The sequence below is a fragment of the Engraulis encrasicolus genome, chromosome 6 (assembly GCF_034702125.1).
Source record: "Engraulis encrasicolus isolate BLACKSEA-1 chromosome 6, IST_EnEncr_1.0, whole genome shotgun sequence".
NCBI lineage: Eukaryota > Metazoa > Chordata > Actinopteri > Clupeiformes > Engraulidae > Engraulis > Engraulis encrasicolus.
In genome coordinates, this window is record NC_085862.1 from 10,663,286 (window position 1) to 10,683,782 (window position 20,497).

Below are 20,497 nucleotides of genomic sequence, written 5' to 3' on the forward strand. Positions count from 1 at the left end.
CATTCACTAGCAGCCAGGCCTATCTCTCATGTCCAGGGCCGCGTTATCCTATGGTGCAACCGGTGCTGCAGCACCGGGCCCCGCCACTAGAGGGGGCCCCGGACGTGGTGAGATTGTAAAATATGAAACGATATTTTGAGACAATCAATTGTACGTTTGATGCATTTCGCCATCCGTAGGCAAGCAGAGGCGCATATGCATATCTTGTCACCAGGCTAGACAGGCAGCTTGGGCCCCCCAAGACTGTAGCTGGGGAACAGAAGTGGCGATTTGTTACAAGTGTTCTTTCTTTTTAATTTTCACGTGGCCCCCCTACTGAGCCTAGAATCGCCTCTGCATGCACGCAGGAATCGGAGGTCTTCGGAATAATGTGCCACCAGTGAAAACGGTGGTCAATATTTTTTGAGTTTGATGATGGGATGTCTAAAAAAGATGTGAGAAACTCGGCGTCAGCACTTGCTTCAGATTGTACGGATCAACTTCAGCCCGGCATGGATTACCGCATTGAAGAGAAGGTTGGCAACGCTAGTCATTTTTGTAAGGTCAGTGTTATAATCGCTTTTTGTAATGGTTGCATAGCGATCATGGACTTGTGCAATCATGTAAGCTAAGCAAACAAGAGCACAGCACACCAACCTAACTTTATCTTATTCTATAGTCAAAACATGGGGAAATAAATCACGCACCCAACTGCGTTCGCGAAACAAAAGTCTTGCATGGCGCGGCGAGGATCACTTCTGAGGTGTTATTAAAAAAGTGTTCACAATAATGCTGCGTAAAGTGCACCAACCAGCACTCAAAGTTCTGACAGTCTGACAACAACAGGGCAAGCCAAGGATTTAGCAAACACTAAAATGATATAGTCGCATTTTCCAAAAGCACTGTTATGGCCATTTCCCTAAAGCACTGTAATAATGTCGATGCTCTGTCAGCGTAGCCTATATCGTTGCGTTCGGGTTTGTGTTCAGTTAAAACATGCCTGGGTACCACTCGCAGATTGTTCAGTTAGCAAGTGGCTCTTATCTGGAAGAAAAAAAACGTGTGTGATACATCCACATCTAAACATTACGAATTTGCACCGTAGTCTACTGTAATGATTGCATACAGTCAGTGTAATGCACCATAGATGAAAACCGCTGACTTCTTAATTGGTATATGGTAGACTACATTTTGAGGGGATTTCGTGACAGCTTCGCTTTGCAGTGGTTCGCTGCTAAGGGGATTCCCTCCTTGCGACAAGCGACACAGCTTAGTAGGCTAGGCTAATTTCCTTTGACAGTCAGTCAGTCTTTCCAAGGCCATTGGAGGTTAAATTATTTAACACGTGTTTACCACGACGGTTTCGATTCGACAAATTGGTCGGCAGCAACGTAGCAAAAATAAGAGACTTTTTGGTTGTGGTTCTGTTTGGAAGTTCTAGCTGAGCCGACAAACGGCAGTGCACAGAATCTCCTCCCTATCAGCTGGCTATGCTTCCTGCGTTGTGACAAAGAAACTCAAGAGAAAGAACAATCTCATGGCGGGGAATGCATTGGCCACGGTGTAGTACGGGGGCGTTGCCTGAGGACACGAGTGGATGGAAAATTAACTCCCTTGCGCATGGTCATTGGTCATCCATCCACGATGGATGCCATTTTCGTACTCCGTAATTTGTGGCCAAGTAACGGCAGCTGTTGGTCAGCAGTAATTGCTGGGGGTAATTAAGGACAGCTGACAGACATTCACGCTGTCCTATGACCTGTTCCACAGTGAATAACATTTCCGTACTCCCCTCGCCATCATTTCCTACTACGCTGTTATGACGTGAGTAAGCCCTCTTGTCTCAAGCCTCTTTGGTTGTGACTAGTGAACTCAGCAGGGGGTTCAGCGCACCCTTTTTTGTGTTGGAGTAAACCGTGTAGACTGCGTTTCATGCGTTTTGAATATGGCTCATTATAATGTGGTGTAGGGGCCCCGGATTGCGTCTGCACCGGGCCTCGGCGAGCGTTAACGCGGCCCTGCTCATGTCGCTGCTTTTCCCTGGAGGACAACTGTGTCACCAGGTTGAAGGTGCGGCAAAATGTATAGCTCTGTTGCCCCTAATGACCTCACCTGTGCCAGCATGCTGAGCAGCACTGCTATCACCATCTTCCTTCCCTCTTTGTTCTCTGTTTTTCTATTGCTACTCTCACTTGCACCTCATCACCAGTTTTAACACATCATCTCACTATAAAGTAGAAATGTAGCCTATCTGTGCCAGGTGTCTTTTTCTAAAGGGCTTTACAAATGCAGCATACCCTGCATCTATCAGTCAGGTGTGTGTGTGTGTGTGTGTGTGTGTGTGTGTGTGTGTGTGTGTGTGTGTGTGTGTGTGTGTGTGTGTGTGTGTGTGTGTGTGTGTGTGTGTGTGTGTGTGTGTGTGTCTTTTTACAACTCAGAAGCTAGAAATGGGGGTTGGTTTAATCACAGATGCCCTAGGTGGCTAAAGTTCAATGTTTACTAGGCCCATGTCTTGTTCTTTTCTGCTCACTACAATCCATTGACATTTAACATGCTGTACTTCCTCCCTCTGCTGTGTTGAGAACGGTGGGTGGCTGTGTTGACATCAACGTCTGAGCAGTCATTAGGAGTATGATTAGGTTGGGATAATGCTAGTGAAGGTCATGGAATTCATTGTTTCTCATTTGCATAATGCTGTTGAGGTATTTTCCCTCAAATTAACGTAATATATTCAAAGATCTTTGTTCAACCACTCAATGGTGATTGACCTCAAATTGAATAGTGTCTTGTGTCCCCAGGGGGAATCTGTACAAGACTTTTGCCTATTTATTCATTTTGATTACATTTCATGTATCACTATTCACTATGCTTTAACATGTCTGTCATGGACATTCATTTTTTTCTGTGGCCTATATTGCTGGGTTGTCTATCTTCATGTATTGTTCGCTGGCCTCCTAACAGAAGTCTAAAAGACTCATTTAATGGAGAATCATAATACCTGGAAGAAGGATGCAGTTTGACATTTAGAATTTAGAAAGATACGTTTCTTGATCGAGAATCTATTCCATTCTATTCTATTCTAGATGGCTGTGGGGGACTTAACTGCTGAAGGCAACTTGTGCATGAATTTCTCTCTGCTAAAACCAGCTTTACATATTTTTCATTTTATCCCCCATCTCCTGATTTTTAATCACATTTTCCATGTGAGTTAAAACCACACAGGCCTGATGTGCTCTAGAAGCTTTAGTTAGATCATGTTATAAGTAGGTTATGGCCTTCTGATATTCTCTCCTTTCTAGTAGGTTTTCAATGTGGGGTCAAATGGTTGCATGACGCAAGCTGCATGAAGACAAGGTGTGAGCTATTGTGTTCCATAGGTGCCTGTCCTTTTTGCCCTGTGGGGCTTTAAATATGATCTATTTGGCTGTGGGGTCTGTAATGCTACTGCACAGAGGCATCATTAGTCAGGCTATTTGGTTATTCAGTAACATGTAAACCTACAATGAGAGCGGCCTAGAGGAGTTTGCAGAGCAAACTTGGCATACGTGAGAGGAACTGAAGTAAATATACAACCAGTCCCACAGCGTACAATTAACCAAGCTTCATCTAAGTGCTGTTTGTTGTTGTTTCTTGCTAATCTTATTTATGAACATGTTGTCTGTCTGAGGCTCTACACAGGTTTTAGTCCATGATCTTTTAATGTGTTTCTCGCAGGTTGTTCTTTACATTTTTTAATGACTAGTCACAAGGTGAGTTCAGATCGGCTTGTGTTTGATTTTATGTTTTTGTTCGAGTAACCAAGTGCAGTATGAGATAGTGAGCTAGAATGTTGACTCTCAGCATTTATGGGCAGTCATGGGTAAGCGGTTAGGGCTTCAGACTTGTAGCCCAAAGGTTGCCGGTTCTACTCCCGACCCGCCAGGTTGGTGGGGGGAGTAATTAACCAGTGCTCTCCCCCATCCTCCTCCATGACTGAGGTACCTTGAGCATGGTACCGCACTGCTCCCTTTCGGGCGCCATTGGGGGCTGCCCCCTTGCACGGGTGAGGCATAAGTGCAATTTGGTTGTGTGCAGTGTGAACTTGTGTACTGTGGAGTGCTGTGTCACAATGAGAGTGGGAGTTGGAGTTTTCCAGTCGGGATTTCCCTTTTTACTTTCACACTAATCGGCATGAAGAGAATAGATGGCTTGCTGCTGTCCCTCCCTCCGCCGTCTTTATCTTAGCTGAGATACTCAGGACATCACCAAGCTTGCAGACCAACCCCCTGCAGTGTGGGTATCTATACATCAGTGACTTTGTGATGGGTTTTGGGCGAGGCCAGCGGAAAGACATGGGTAATTAAAGTTAAACAAATTGGGTAATGTCTGCAGCGGAGGGCCCCTGAGAGACCTGGTGCCACAGCTGCTGCTGCCATCACCAGTACAGCACCAGCAGCTCATTAAGCTCTCGTGTCCTTGATGAGCTCCGTCTCGGTCATTCATCACAGCAGACGGGCAGCTAGATGCACATCTCCCAGAAAAGAAAGGACCTTCGTGTGCAGCAGCAGCAAAGATGAGGGGAGGGTTCTATGGTCGGTATGAAATTCTCAGGTCTGCTTTGTTAGCCTACCTGTTCGTTTGGAGTTTCATACTGGAATTTTTTGGGCTGTCTTGTTATTTTTAGCAGTAGTATGTGGTCAGTGACGTGCGGAGTAAGATTAAACAATGAAACCATTTTTGTAAAGGACACGCAAAAAGCCTCATGGTGTCTTTGTGAATCTGGTAGACTTACTGAAAGTGTGTGTTACTATTGCGTTTGTCTGGGTGGAGTGGAGAGCTGGTAGGTGGTTGGACCACTATCCTTATTCTGGCAGACTCATGGCAGCTATTGTAGGCTTGGTGGCTATACTGAAGGCTCTATCCTATTCTCATACTGTTGGACACCACATTGTTTACTTTGTTCACATTAACACTGTGTAAATTTGAGTTTACACTGAAAACCCACTTTGTAACATCTTTGTCTCTTTTTAAGGACATACCTTGAAAGGCAAGATAAGTTTATAGTTTAGTGCCCGAGTAGTTGAATGAGCCTCAGAAAAATATACCTTGAAAGTGCACTAAAGCAGAAGTCCTACCAGGTTTTAATTGGCCGTGTGGAAAAAAGGAACACACTTTATTATGTCAGGGACTTTTATGCCTTTATTGAGATGGGATGGGGAAGATTTTTAACAGGAATCTATGAGATCAGTGAGACAAGCTTATGGGGTAGGGATGCCAGGGAAATGATCTAGTCTGGATTTGAACTTGGGTGCCCATGGGCAATTTACCCATTATGGTATGACGTGCTAGAGCGATATCCCACAGTACCCCCACAAAAGGCATTTTGTCATTGCCTTGGTAAGACAACATTGTAAGGAGTAGTAAGCCTAGTTAGTGCTTACATCACTGCTGAACTGAGTATCATTGTGACTGGTCATTGTACCCATTGCACATTTTTTGTTTGTTTTTGTTTTAAATTTCCATACATTTGTTTGATGAACAATACCCAAGCGAATACTGCAAAGTAAAACGGTCTATAATATTACCACCCAGCCCATCAATAGACCACCATAGAATACAGTACCCAGGATCTGCAAAGAGCACATTTACAGTAACAGACAGCTAATACCCCTCCAGTTATACCGAGGTGAGTGGGTTTGCTTTGCATACCCTACCAGACTTGGCTCATTGAGCTCTGTTTGTTCTCCCTGTGTTGACAGCACTCTGGAAAGATGAGTTGTGCCTTCTCACTTACCAGTGATGAGTGAGCTAAAGGCAGGAAGCCATGAAAGAGGGGAGAAAGCTTGGCTGGAGACGCAGTGAGAGAGCGTGAGACTTGGGAAGACAAGCAAGTAGCTGAGATGGGGAGATGGATTTAGAAGTGAGGGCATGACAAAGAAGAAAAGCAGCACCATAAAGTCAAAAACAGGAGGTTGCTGTCTGGCTGTATTACCGCGCTGTATGGGACATGTTGTATGTATTACACAGCATTACATAAGAGGAAGAGATGTATCGACTTGCATCCAGTGACCTCAGGCTAAAAGCTACATACTGAAGATCTTTTCTGGAAAATAGCATTCAGGTTTGGAAACAATAAACCTTCCTGTAAGTTAAGTTTTGCACTAACTTTGCACAAGCTAACTTAAAAAGGTAAATTGCCGTAGTTCAAAACTACTTGAAGAATAGCCTACCATGCCTTGTCAAGGAACAGTAAAACTAAACCAAGAGCTATTAGGAACATTGCATTGATCCTATTCTAGTCCTGATGTGAGTTCTGGTGCACCTTCAGGCATGATCCCAGTTGGTCGAAGCCTTAGCCCAATTCATCCAGCAGGTATGTAAAGGACAGCTGATATTAGTCTTAGAGGCAGGTGGAAACATTCATTTCCATATCCTGCTTGGCTCAGACCTAGGCAAACGCTGCTACTGCCTGTGAAGGAAAAGGGAAGAGGGCCCCTGGGCTGTAAGAATATAGACTGCAGATGGCAAAGGGTGGAAGTTGAGGTGTGCGTGCGTGCGTGCGTGCGTGCGTGTGTGTGTGTGTGTGTGCGCGCGCGTCAGGAATGTTACATGTGGTAACCTGTGTGCTGCTAAGCGATGAAACCACAGTGATGAAACCAAAAGTCTGCAGGAAAACAATGTTGTTTTGACAATGATTGGGGTTCCTTGCTTATAAACAATGCTTATGGTTTTTACCAAGAAGTGGCATCGATTTAGTTTGAACTTGGGTTGCAAAGCTTATTTTTCCATGACATAGTTTGTTTTTCTTTTCTTTCTTATTGAATATCCAACTTCGAAAGGAATACCAAAAGATTCTTTTAATTCATAATAGACCGTCTCTGGAAATACTAACTGGGTCATTCCACGCCAAATCAACAAGTGCCCGCGCACTTAGGTCTCAAAAAATTCTGAAAATATTACCAAGTGTACCCATGGTACTTAAGAGAAACACTGTAAATTTATTTGAATGTAAGATGTATACTCTCCGTGTTACAGCCAATTTTACTGGGGGAGGGGGGTGCCCATTTTGTTCACACTCTTTTTTTTGTCAAAGTTCACAAGCCCCTAGCTCAATAACTAAACCATGTAGGAAGCTCAAATTTGGCATGCTGGTACATAGAAAGGAATAGTTTGTTGCAAAACTGTCAGTTTTGGTCTGTATGATGCTGCATCGTCATAGCATTCCCTCAAAGATTATACAAATTGTACTGGAGTTTTTGGCTGTGGTCTGTTTAGGCCTTCAGAAGACATATTTGTGCCCAACATACCCTCTTGTTTTTTTCCCCTTGTAGAGACAAGTAGGAACACTCTCATAAAAAGCCATAAATAGAAAGGAAACTCCATCAGTGTTTGAACAGAAAACCTCACAAGTCTAATAAATCATTTTGGGTGTCATTTTCAGAGCTCCAGAACCCCTTGTGGGATTGTCCACAGATTTTTATTTAATTTTTTTCTTCATTCTCCATGAATTCTTCTTTTTAAAAATGCCAATGAGACTTGTCTTATGTGATGTTTTCTTGTTTAATTTCCAACCTGAACATGGGCACCATGCACATTGAGAGCAATATGTTTTCTATGCGTTTCTTCCGCTGCCATCTGCTGGTCAAAAAAAGTAACAACATGACTCTTTGTGCCTGACCTACTGTCACTTTTGGTGTGTGAACCTGCTACCACATTGAACGCTCCTGAAATCATTGAAATTGAAAGGGATATCTGCACCCCTGCACAAGGACTCTCGGGTGATCATGTCTGGGTAAAATTTGCATTTGATTATTTAGTCTTTACATTAAATGTTCATGTGCTCTCTTTTTGCATTTTGCCCATGTTCAGGGTGGAAATTAAAAACGAAAACATCACATAAGACAAGTGTCATTGGCATTTTTAAAAAGAAGACTTCATGGAGAATGAAGAAAAAAATAAAATAAAAATCTGTGGACAATCCCACAAGGTGTTCTGGTGCTCTGAAAATGACACCCAAAATGATTTGTCAGACTTGTGAGGTCTTCTGGTCAAACACTGATGGGATTTCCTTTCTATTTATATATTTTTATGGGAGTGTTTCTACTTGTATCTACAAGGGAAAAAAATCATGAGGCTATGTTGGGCACAAATATGTCTTCTGATGGCCTAAACAGAGCACAGCCAAAAACTCCAGTACAATTTGTATCGTCTTTGAGGGAATGCTATGACGATGCAGGATCATACAGACCAAAACTGACAGTTTAGCAACAAACTATTCGTATCTATGTACCAGCATGCCAAATGTGAGCTTCCTACATGGTTTAGTTATTGAGCTAGGGGCTTGTGAACTTTGACAAAAAAATGAGTGTGAACAAAATGGGCACCCCCCTCCCCCAGTAAAATTGGCTGTAACACGGAGAGTATACATCTTACATTCAAATAAATTTACAGTGTTTCTCTTAAGTACCATTGGTACACTTGGTAATATTTTCAGAATTTTTTGAGACCTAAGTGCGCGGGCACTTGTTGATTTGGCGTGGAATGACCCAACTAAGGAATAATCACACAATAAAAAGAGGACTTGAATAGCTTGCTGGTGTCCTGATAAAAATCTACATGAATAAACATACTTGTTTTTTCCAATAATGTATGCATTTTATGCTCGCTATTAAATTGCTTGTAACCACACTTTGATTCTGTTTTCTGAATGGGCCATGACATGTTGTGCTTGTCTGTGTACACATACAGTGCTCTTATGCACACACATCCTTTCTTTGGTTTGTGTAAAGTCTTTGTTGTTGTGTGTGTGCGTGCGTACGTGTGATGCTTTGTCTTGTTTTGTTGTTAGACTACCCTTGTGCGTCTGCCCTTGATTGCTGTATTGCACTACTGGACCGTTGCCATGCAGGAGCTTCAGCATAACATCCTGCTTCCCTGAAGTATGTGTGTGTGTGTGTGTGTGTGTGTGTGTGTGTGTGTGTGTGTGTGTGTGTGTGTGTGTGTGTGTGTGTGTGTGTGTGTGTGTGTGCGTGTGCGTGTGCGTGTGCGCGTGCGCGTGCGCGTGCGCGCGCGTGCGTAGCATTGTTTGCATTTATTGCGAACAGCTTCTAGCCATTGGTGGTCAAGCTAGATAAACTGAGGAAGTCGAGGTACCTTGGTACTTAACATTTAGCTCACTGCCAGTTAAGACTTACTTTTGTTGATTTCTGGCTAGATTTTGTTCTGCTGATAGACTTGAAGAAAAAGTTGTACAAGGAATAATGCAAGCAAGCAATGCAATAATCCATTGACCTTGGAACTTACCTGTATTAAAGAGTACATACCCAACATGCAGAAAAAGAAGTTATTGGGTTTTTGCCAAGATGCAGCCTAAATGTCAAAATGATTTGTGTTATGATTTGTTTTGTTTGTTTTTTGGCTGACGTCTTGTCACGACAATAGCCTGGCTGTAAGCCTCAATACAATTCAAATGTAGCACACAGTCATCACTCACACGTCATCACTCCCTCAACGTCAACAGTCAACTCAGACAAGATTCCACCTGTGAGGCTTTGTTGGTGTGTTTTGCATGAAGGAGTCCAAAATGGCTGACATGCACACTGCTCTCTGTTCGAATATTTGAAGCGATTGGCTGAGTGAATTTATGTCACTGAAACGAGTGGTTAATCATTTGTTTAATATATTTGAAATCACCACAAAGTACTTTTTAAAAAGTTTTTATTCCCCAGCCGTGTAGCTTGGATGGGGGCTTGAGCTCCTCAGTGAAGAGCCTGTGTGAAGCCAGCACCCATCTTTTATTGGAAGACATTATGTAAGTTGAGGCCCAGTTATGACCTCATTGCATGGAAAACCAGAATTGTCTGCTCTCTTTGAGTGCGACTGCGCTTGGAAAGAGGGAGTGCTCTTGTCATCCTCTCTTCAAACTCTGTGGCAGGGTTTGGCTAAACTGTGCACAACCCCCCTCATGCAGGTTTAGCTCTGAATTTGCAGTGTATTGTCAAGCGTGTGTACATTGAGTTTATCATGTTGGTTTTATAGGTGAGGCAAGTAGCTGTTCCCCTCCTGTTTGAAGAACAGGCTCTGTACTCGGTTGTATTGTCCAAATCTGGCTGCGCTGCTTCTACTCTGCCCAGATTCCATTTGTTATTGGATAGCATTTACTACCTTGACAAAATCAATTGGTAATGAAGAAGCAGAACGTGAAAGGGGAAAAAGCAGTAATAGACCAAATTCAAGAAAGTGATGGTTATTATGGCCATACTCTTACCTGGCGAAAGTTAGTGTTGTTGGAGGAAGTGTAAGCGCTGAGGCCACATCCCCATCGTGATTTTACTGTGGTCTCTCAACATTCCACACATCCTCCGCTTTTCCACCCCTCCGCTTTTCACAAGCTGTGTAAGTTTTCGCAGAATGTCGACTTCCCTCCGCTCCTGCATTCTCATCCGATCTCTGGGAGCATTCCAGAGCTTTTGAAGAGTGGTCGCCACAACCCATCGCTGCTCATCGGGGTGACGTGACGCTTATTATTCAGCAGAGACCCTCTGGTGACCTTTGACCTCGAGCTCAGTGGCAGAGGGCAGCTCTGAAACCTGCCCCCAAACACACACACACACACACACACACGCACACACACACACACACACACACACACACACACACACACACACACACACACACACACACACACACACACACACACACACAGACACACACACACAGACACACACAGACACACACACACATTCTCCCTCTGAGTTCATTAATCAGTGAGTGTGCTGACACAGAATATGAATGGAAATAATAAAGGAGCTGGGGAATGCTTCAGTGGCCTTAGGCAGACTGCATGTTGCTGGCTCGCTGCACCGTGGCTCACAGCAGCTGGCCCAGTGCCCTGATTGCACGCCCTGCTGAAATGCTACTCTTAAAAAGTCAGAGGGCTCCACTTGCCAAATAATTAAGACTAAATCCATCAGTTAATCCTTTTCCTTGGAAGTGTAAGAGAAATGGAAGAAGTGTAGAGGTCAGCAGTGACGAGAGATGGGAGAGAGAGAGAGAGAGAGAGAGAGAGAGAGAGAGAGAGAGAGAGAGAAAGATAGATAGATAGATAGATAGATAGATAGATAGATAGATAGATAGATAGATAGATAGATAGATAGATATGGGGTAAGTAAAGTGGTTAGATCAAGAGAGGGGGTAGAAATGAGTGGATGCGTATGGAGAGGAGAGAGAAAGGGATGAATAAGGGGAGAGGAGAGAGAAAGGGATGAATAAGGGGAGAGGGAGAGAGAGAGAGCAGGATGGGTATCACAGTGCTGCTAGTTCCACTAGTTCCACATCTCTTTCTCTAAAGCCCTGCTGTAATGCTGTGTAATCCGGGCCTAGTGAAATGAAACACTCACCAAATAGCATGTCGTTCTGGACAAGCTGTCATCAACAGTAAGCATGTCTGTCTCTACCCTTTTGCCTAGCCTTCCGGACCGTGTATTTATCAATCTGTCATTGTCTTGACATTCATCTCCCTTGCTCTTTCTTTCTTTCTTTCTTTCTTTCTTTCTTTCTTTCTTTCTTTCTTTCTTTCTTTCTTTCTTTCTTTCTTTCTTTCTTTCTTTCTTTCTTTCTTTCTTTCTTTCTTTCTTTCTTTCTTTCTTTCTTTCTTTCTTTCTTTCTTTCTTTCTTTCTTTCTTTCTTTCTTTCTTTCTACTCCTTGATGTTATAAACTTAGTCCAAAGTTGAATGAAATGCTGAGCACATATAAGTTACTGTCTTTCAAGGTGAATGTGGATGCCTGCCTGGCTTTATCTAGGATACTCTAAAATAAGGCAGACAGCTGCAGAATTTGCTGTAGTTTACACTTTCAAGTTCCTATTTTCACGCCCAGGTTGTAGCTTGGTTGCTATAGTGAGCTTCTCTCCCTTGGCGGCTTCACAGACAAAGATTAATTCACAAGACACAAGTGGTTTGTTTATATCTGATGAGATTCTTGGCCAACACAAGACACCAATGTGACCAGGTCCAGCAGCACAGCAACAAAGTAGCTCCTCAATTCACAGCTAAGAGACTACGTGTCGGTTACTTGAATGCCATGCTTGGAGACTTTAAGAAGAAATGTTAAAGTAACATAGGAGAACGCCTTCCAAAAACATTTATAACTTCTGGGATTATATTTGGGGTCTGATGCAACCTAAAACACCATTGGAACCATTAGAATGGCCAGCATCTCGGAAGAGCTGAATTGCAGAGTTGTCTGATGCTAACAAGCCAAGGGTAGTGTGAGCAATTTACGGCATGTTGAAATAGGCTGGAAACCTTTAACATCGCGTAAGAGGGCTTGCGTGTGACGGTTGCTCTGCCTCTGACACTGTAAGCTGACCCAAGCACACTGCGGCACCCGAGCATAAAGGCTGAGTCACTGTGTGTGTGTGTCTGTTTGTGTTTTGCTCTCTTGCTCTGTATATGATTTTGTGCAGTTTATTCATGGTTCATCCTAATTTTTCAGGATCATCCTTATTCTCTCTCTGTGGGATTTCTAAAAGCAGTGGTAAGAAATTCTGGACCTTTTAAAAAAAAATCCAACAAACAAAAACAATGTTGTTTTGTCTGTTTCTCCAAGCACACACAAAAAAACACCCTGCAGCATGCAGTACAGTGCCGCAGCAATAAAATTCAGTGCAAACGGAGAGGGGTGAAGGGAAGCAAGAGCATTTCCCCTCTCCTCCATTATGGGGATGCTGCTGACAGTTCTAAATGCTAATCTGGCTCCGGGGTGGCAGGGGCTCAGCTGGCTGCGTTGGGGTTTTCTTTTTCAGCACCCCATTTTTCATTATCTCTACCGTGGGGTGGGGTGGGGCCGAGTGGTTGAGCCTGAGAGGGACTTTGAAGACGGGGTGGTAGGAGGTCATGGATTCATTCAAGAGAGGAAAAAGGGTGAAAAAAGGCAATGACTTAGCAGGGATCCCAGGAATGGTGGTAGTGGTAATGAAAATGGAAGCCTACTTTTTGTTTTGTTGATTGTTGATTATCATGGGTTTAAGTTTGTCAGAAAGGGTGCTGAGAAAAGTTCTAACTCAGACACCACAGTCATGGTTTTTAAAGGCCCGCCAAGCAACTGTGAACAATTTTCTAGCTGGTTTTTATGGGAGCTCCCCATAGTGTCGCCACGCGATTCACGTTGTAGGCAATGTAATCTTGCCATGTTCGAGACTGTAAAACATGATGCAGGCTCTCACTTTTGCAGGTTTTCTTCCACACATCAATCTGCCGGGCAGGGTCGAGAATGTCTCCATTTACCTATTAATATGGCTGACTTGCTATGATAAGCCATTATTTTTGGAGGGTGTTTTATGCCTTTAAATTTATCGGACAGGATGGTAAAGAACTGTCTGGAAACGAGTGGGCAAAAGAGAGCTGGGCTAGGGTTGGGAAATGACCCAGGCTGAACTCATGCCTAATTCATTTGAAAAAGGTGACATTTTAATTGCATCTACCCGCTGTATCTGTGTGATGACCATTATAGCTATAGTCTCTCCTCTCTATGTTCTCTTTCTCCCCTTCTCCTTTTTTCCTGCTATTGTTTACTTGCCCTCTCTCTTTCGACTTTCTCCTTCGCTCAGCACCAGTTCTCCAAGTTCATAAACTTGGGTTCATCTCCTGTACTCCCAGCTGGTATTGTTGCCTTTTGTCTAGGCGAGATCTCTTGCTAATGAAACCGTTAGTCACCGTGGCGTGAACTGAACAACAGTGATTCACTGTCTCCTGGCCCAGATCCCCTGCTGAAGTCTGCCTAATGAGCCCAATGATGGGACACTGCAGTGCAGTGCAGTGCAGAGCAGGTCACGTCAGGTAGTACAGGGTACTGCCCGTGCCCAGGGGCAGAGGGCTCTACTTTGAAGCAGAGATGTATAAAGTAGGGATGTACCGAATTCAGAGTTTTCAGGTTCTGCCGAGTACCAATCGAATCCGCTGCTAAAGATTTGCACGTATTGTATTTCCTTTGCTTAACAGTAAGACGTCATGCTGAAGGAATATTCTATTGTTTTATTTCAAAATGTAAAAGTGTAGGAAATAACTTAAACATTGATGACATAATGGCGTTGGTAGGATTCGGTTCGTTTGGTTTGTCAATTAGGCAAATATTTAGCCGAATCTGAAACCAAATCTTGGATTCGGTACATCCCTAGTAAACCTAATGAGTACCTAATGAGGCTTCTTGCTTTTACTTCTATTTTTTACTTTATACACTTCCGCTTTCTGAGCATCAGTGACCTCTGCTGCATCGCATCCCCATTAGCAGGCCCCTCTTCATCTGTCTGACAGGCACGCACATCCAACAGCGGTGGTGTTGCCTTGCTTCATTACTCTGAAGATGGTGGATATTATACAGTTTGGTCAAATACGTCTTTGTCATTCAGTGTTACGGACACCTTCCGCCGACTGTAACTGCAAAAAAACATGATTTTTAAATTGTTTCAAGTGAATGGATGACAGCCGAGGCTTTCATGAATTCCCTGTAACGATAAATAAATAAAAGGAGTCATGTTCCTGCTGCTGATCCATGCTCACTTGATAAGACGTGCCTCATATCGGTGATAAACAGCTTAACATCTTGAAATCAGCACCTCTCAACATGCTTCCCAGTGTACCCTTTTTTGTTATCGGATGACTGACACCTTTCTCTTATACCTCATGTAGGCTGACTATCCCATGAAGGATTCCATGTCATGAAACAGAATAGGCCATGTCATTTTTGTGAGCAGTTCCCGGTAGCAACAACTCGTCCAGCTATGGGAGTTTGGAGAGAACAAAACTAGGTTGAAGTTTGGAAGAGTAGGCTACATGACTCATGCATTTGGTGTTATGACATTTTTCACATGTTCTGGGATGTGCTGAGTGGTTGACGGGTTTGCAGAGGCTACTTCCTCGTTGAACTTTTGGACTTTTATCTTTACTTTCATATACTGAAGCCTATTAGAGGATTAGGTTCTTAAAGTGTGTGTGTGTGTGTGTGTGTGTGTGTGAGTGTGTGTGTGTGTGTGTGTGTGTGTGTGTGTGTGTGTGTGTGTGTGTGTGTGTGTGTGTGTGTGTGTGTGTGTGTGTGTGTGTGTGTGTGTGTGTGTGTGTGTGTGTGTGTGTGTGTGTGTGTGTGTGAGTGTGTGAGTGCGCGCGCTCGCTCAAAGCTGCTACTAGCAGATAGGAACGACACCAAATGGAAAAGGGAGAGGTCTTCTGATTCTGAAAGTGTTATTTAGCACTGATGCCAGTAGGTCAGCTCTATGCATCAGGGACTAGTTTTGGAAATCTTTGAGCTCCTGTCTACCATTACTTTAGACCCCCAGCAACTTGCCTATAGAATAACGAGAGGCATGGATGATGCATTATCCCTCTGTTTACACTCCATCCTTCAACACCCAGAGTCGAAAGGCACATAACATGCCCATGTTCTCTTTATTGATTTTAGCACTGCATTGTACCTGTGAAGCTGACTCACACTCTGCAAAACCTGGCTCTAAGTACATCACTGTTGTTAAAGGTCAAAATTCACGACTTTTAACATACTCATGATATATCCTGCAGATTTTTAGACAGTTTAAGCTTTTCCAGTGACTAACTTTCCATAAACCTCCAGCCCCATCTCCTCTCTCTCCATCAAGGGGTGGAGGTGGACAAGGGCAAGGCCACTTCCTCCTTTTCCTTCGGGACCACCATTCATGAATCCCCATCATGGGACACCAACATCAAGGTCAGGAAAGCCCACTAGCGACTTCCTGTGGCAGCACAGAGAGTTTAAAAAGTCAGTCAGACCGACACAGTTCATTTGTTCTGGGCCACAATTGAAAGTGTGCTCACTCACATTCTCCATGCTTGTTTGGTGCGGTAATGCCACCTCACGGAACAAGACAGGACTGGAAAGGGTTGTACATAGAGCATTTAAAATCATAGGCATCAACCTCCCTTCACTTTCCTCTCTCTTTACATCAAGTCTACTTATAAAGGCTAGAAAAATCAGCACACCATCGTTTTAATCCCCTTCCCTCAGGTAGGGGATATAGAAGCTTGAGGACCTCAACATCCCGTTTTAGAGACTGTACACCGTAATCAGAAATGTTTCCCTGCTCTGACTTCTACCTGTGCATGCAATGTAGCTCTATCATCTCATCTGTGTGCACATGCACTTTCCAAGCCATTATTGTCTGATGTCCAATGACTGCTGGGTACCCTCTCCTCTCCTGTTCATTGTCTCTGTGTCCATGGCTGTCTGTCCTTATTTTCCTGCTTTGCTGTTGTATTTTCCTGTACAGTCAGTATGTCTTTGATGTTAGGTGGGGATGTGCCAAAACATTTTCCCATCAACTGTGTGGACAATGGGGATAAACGTCGTGAATCTTAGATGGGACAGTGAAGATCATGGTCGGGAAGAAAAAGGGAGAGAGAGAGAGACACCGGGTAGGGCCTGGACATTAGGGCTGTAACGATTTTGTATCGAACCGAGAAATCGTGATACACAGAGTCACGATACTGTATCGTGATACAAGGAGGCAGTATCGTGATACGCCCTTTTAACGTTTTGGTGCACATCAGCCCAGAAAACAGCCACAGGATTTGAAGTGATGGTGCTTCCAAGCATCATCATTATTATATAGAAACTTTTTTTAAATTATTAGTAGCATCTTGTAACCTATTCTACCTATAAACTATCATAGTTTATAATGTTGGCAAATGTGAAATCGTGGGGTGCATCGGACCGTAGGTCATGAATCGTGATACAAACCGAATTGTGATTTGAGTGTATCGTTACAGCCCTACAGGACATGCAAACCCATTCATGGTTACGGTGCATTAGTGGGATGCGGCACTTCACCTCCCACTTGAAGAGATTCCTGAGGAGGACTCTCAAGACTTTAAGTCTCAACATGAGGTCGTCTTCCCCTGGCATCATGACAATCACTGTCTAGATTTTAGGCCTGTCGAAAACCAAACAAGCATGGTTTATGTCTGAGGAAACACTGCTGTTGTAGAATGTTAAACCTGGGTAAAAGCTCGTAAAGCACCGTCCCCCTCACTCACTCACTCACCCACCCACTCACTCACCTCTGGCTCCTCCACTCCAAATTTCCCTTTCCTTTGTCTTTCAGCTCGGCAGCAGGATCATGTAACTCCTCTGAGTACCCGCTTATGCAACTCCGCTTTCCGCAAGAGGTTCTGCAAAACGGTCTCCTAAACGTTCTTGAGCACAGCCAGCCGCCCCACCCCCACCTCACCCTATATCACACAAGCCTCAGCAGCGTTAACCTCTTCTTCTGCAGAAAAGTTTCAAATCATGAAGTTGCTGTTTGTTAACCTCTTCACTCAGAGCCTCAGGTTATAACCTTATTGTCACAAAAATGGTAATGGCCTAGTCTTAATCGGTTACTTTTGACTCTTGGTAATGTCATAGCAATGTTATTACAGCAAAGACCTTGATGGGGCCATCTGCACCAGTGGGCTTTGTAGGCCTACAGTATGTTGATTTGAGTGCGTGCTTGTGTGTACCTGTTTGCTGGTATGCCTGTTAGACCCATGGACATTAAACCTGAATGAGCGTGCATGAGAGAGGACTGATTGGATGACTTCAACTCTACTGGTGCATGTGGAGATCAGGGCTGCTGTGTTCGGGTCCCATAGGTGCGCGGAGGTGAGCCGGTGCACTTTGTCTCGGCCTCACTAACTCACAAGAATACAGACGGACCGGTCCAGTTCCCATGGAGTCAGCAGCACACAAACATTTCTTCCTCTCGCTCTCTTTCTCTCTCTCTCTCTCTCTCTCTCTCTCTCGCTCTCTCGCTCTCTCGCTCTCATTCACTCGCTCTCTCTGCCTTTCAGTTTCCCAACCCTACACTGCCACTACACATCTGGAATAAATCAGTACAGCAATGGGCTTGCGTGATGAATGAATACACACATGCATGCACACACTTGCACACGTTCTTCCTCACTCGAGTACATTGTGTGCTTGCTGCAATAGGATGATGTGATGACCATAACTGCAGTGCTATAACAATGTTGTATAATGGTCAGTTTTGAGAAACTTTAGTTTCATGTTTATGAATTGCTGAAACTTGATGAAGGAGCAAAACTGTTTTGGTTCAGTTGGCAGTTTTGGTCAAGTAGACATGCACTTGGATGCATTGATGATTTGTCTTGCGTATTTTTGAGTAGGGACTTCTATAGTATACGGGAATAATACAGTCATTATCATAACATCTTATGCACTTCCCCTGTCCGTTTAGGATGTCCAGTGTATGTGTGTCTCCCTTTGAATATACAATACTTCCTCTTGAATCTCCTAGGAACAGTTATAAGAAAGGTGGGGTCTAGCACTGACCTTAACAGCAAGGGTGAGGCATTCATGGACAAAAGCCTTGGTGTGTTCAGGACTGCAGCAGTGTTCCAAGGCTACAGCCACTGGAGCTGTAATTAGCGATATGGAAAAAAAACTATATCACGATATGGATTAGTTTATATCACAATAACGATACGATATAGCTCAATTACATACGTTTTCAGTTATTCTCTTTATTTGCTCTTTATTTTTTCATGTCGCAAAACAACCTTTCTTTAAAATGGATCTTTTTATTCTTATTTTTACAGTTACATGAACTTATAGTGTGTATTGTGACAACATGAAATGTAATGAAATGATATTCAATTGTATAAAATTGATAGAAATTACTATAACGATATAAACGATATAGGAGAAAGGTCACGATATACACTTTTATATCACGATAACGATATATATTGTCATATTGCCCAGCCCTAGCTGTAATAGTACTGCAGCAGGGAGATTCAGTGTGTGTAAAAGAAGTGTCATGTACTCAACCGAATCAGCAGCCTCCGGGTCTTAAACAGGGTCGATTGCTTGGCCTTGTCATACACATTTACTGTGAAGTAATGCATATGGGTGTAGCGCATGCTGTCAGTTTGATGGATGTAGCCTACCCGTATGCGTTTGTGTACGTTTGATAAGGCGACACTGGCACAACTGCATTCTGTGGCATCAGGCCATCTCATTTTCACATAGCTGCCGTCAGCAGGTTCTGTGTTTGCCCCATTTTTAGTCAGGTAATGATCTAGGTCCTCATTGCTCAGATAGACAGGAATTGCTCAGATAGACATTTCATTCGTTGTGCCAGAGGAATTTTTATTAGGGCACCTACTCAATAATTACTTGATAAATATTGTTTGATGTTTTTGTTTATTTTGTCATAACCAATTTAATGAAATGCAACACACTGCAGCAATCTGGTGCTGTATGCTTTTCTTGGCAGCAAGCTCACAGATTCATTTGAAAGATTGAATGGCATGGTTGCATATTAACATCTTTTCACTTGCCATTCACTATATTCAGTTCTCTGTCCTTTGGTTGGAGTACTCTCCAAAATCCCTCCAAGTTGATGAGAAATATGTCTGAGAGATCTGCTTTTATATTATCTTGCCTTTATGCCCACTGTCATTGTACAAAATGATGGGCTGAAGAAGATCTTTCACCTTTGGTTTTAACTTGCAAAGCATGTGGCTACTTTGTATACTTACATTTTAACAGATGCTATGTGCACTCAAAAAATATAATTGAATAGTATGGCAGAAAACAGGAAATCGGAAGTTGGTACTGTGGTATTAGCTTGGCTTCAAGACAAGGCCTTAGTAAAAGAAGGTCCATTTCATTCTGTATATTATGTTTCATTTGGTAACATAACATTTGGTTTCATATGGTGTTGTATTGCTCATAGAGTTGAGTATTCTGATTAGGGATGCACAATCTGAAAAATTTCAGCCGATACTGATATCCGATATTGATATTGCTGTTTTGGCCGATAACCGTTATTAACCGGTACCGATGTTTTTTTAAACATTTAACATAACATTTAATACAGATTGACAATGATGCAAACAAACAGAATTTTTGAATGTCCTCTTCTTTCCAAAAACACTTTTTAACTCCCTGTGATAAAATTAGAGACAAACTAGGAGACAAACAATGAAAGTCACAGTCAAGTCCAATCTTTTAGAACTGTAACATATATTTTAGAACCATAACATAACAAAAAAAAACATTGGCGTTAACATCAGCCCAGTTTTACCCATCGGACCGATGTCCTATGTGTTGAGAAATGTCAAATATCGGCTGATACCGATACATCTGGCCGATACATCGTGCATCCCTGATTCTGATATTCACACAAATCCAGATGGCCTAGATGGATGTGTTGCTTATGGTTCCTTACGTCATCGCCTGACTCTCATAACTGGTGTGATCGGACAGGGCTTGTACAGAGGATTTGGGTCATTTCACGTGAAATCAGACACTTTGGGACCCGACCGACCCGGATTTCAATCATACTTGGTGTGCCTTTTCAGTAGCAAGGTAGCACCCCAGAACTGCATTGGTTTGAACCTGACACTAATATTAAGGGAGAAACAGACTAGGAAAGGTTCACATGTGAGGGTAGGACACTATACATTCAGCCTTGAATATATCAGTCAGTGTTAGTCACAAAAAGAT

The 20,497-nt window shown here is 43.2% G+C and overlaps 1 protein-coding gene across 4 annotated transcripts in view; it reads left to right on the forward strand.

Moving 5' to 3' along the window:
- Positions 1-20,497, forward strand: part of mast2 (microtubule associated serine/threonine kinase 2) — a 148,200-nt gene that overhangs the window by 1,340 nt on the left and 126,363 nt on the right. The gene's annotated exons all lie outside the window — the stretch shown is intronic.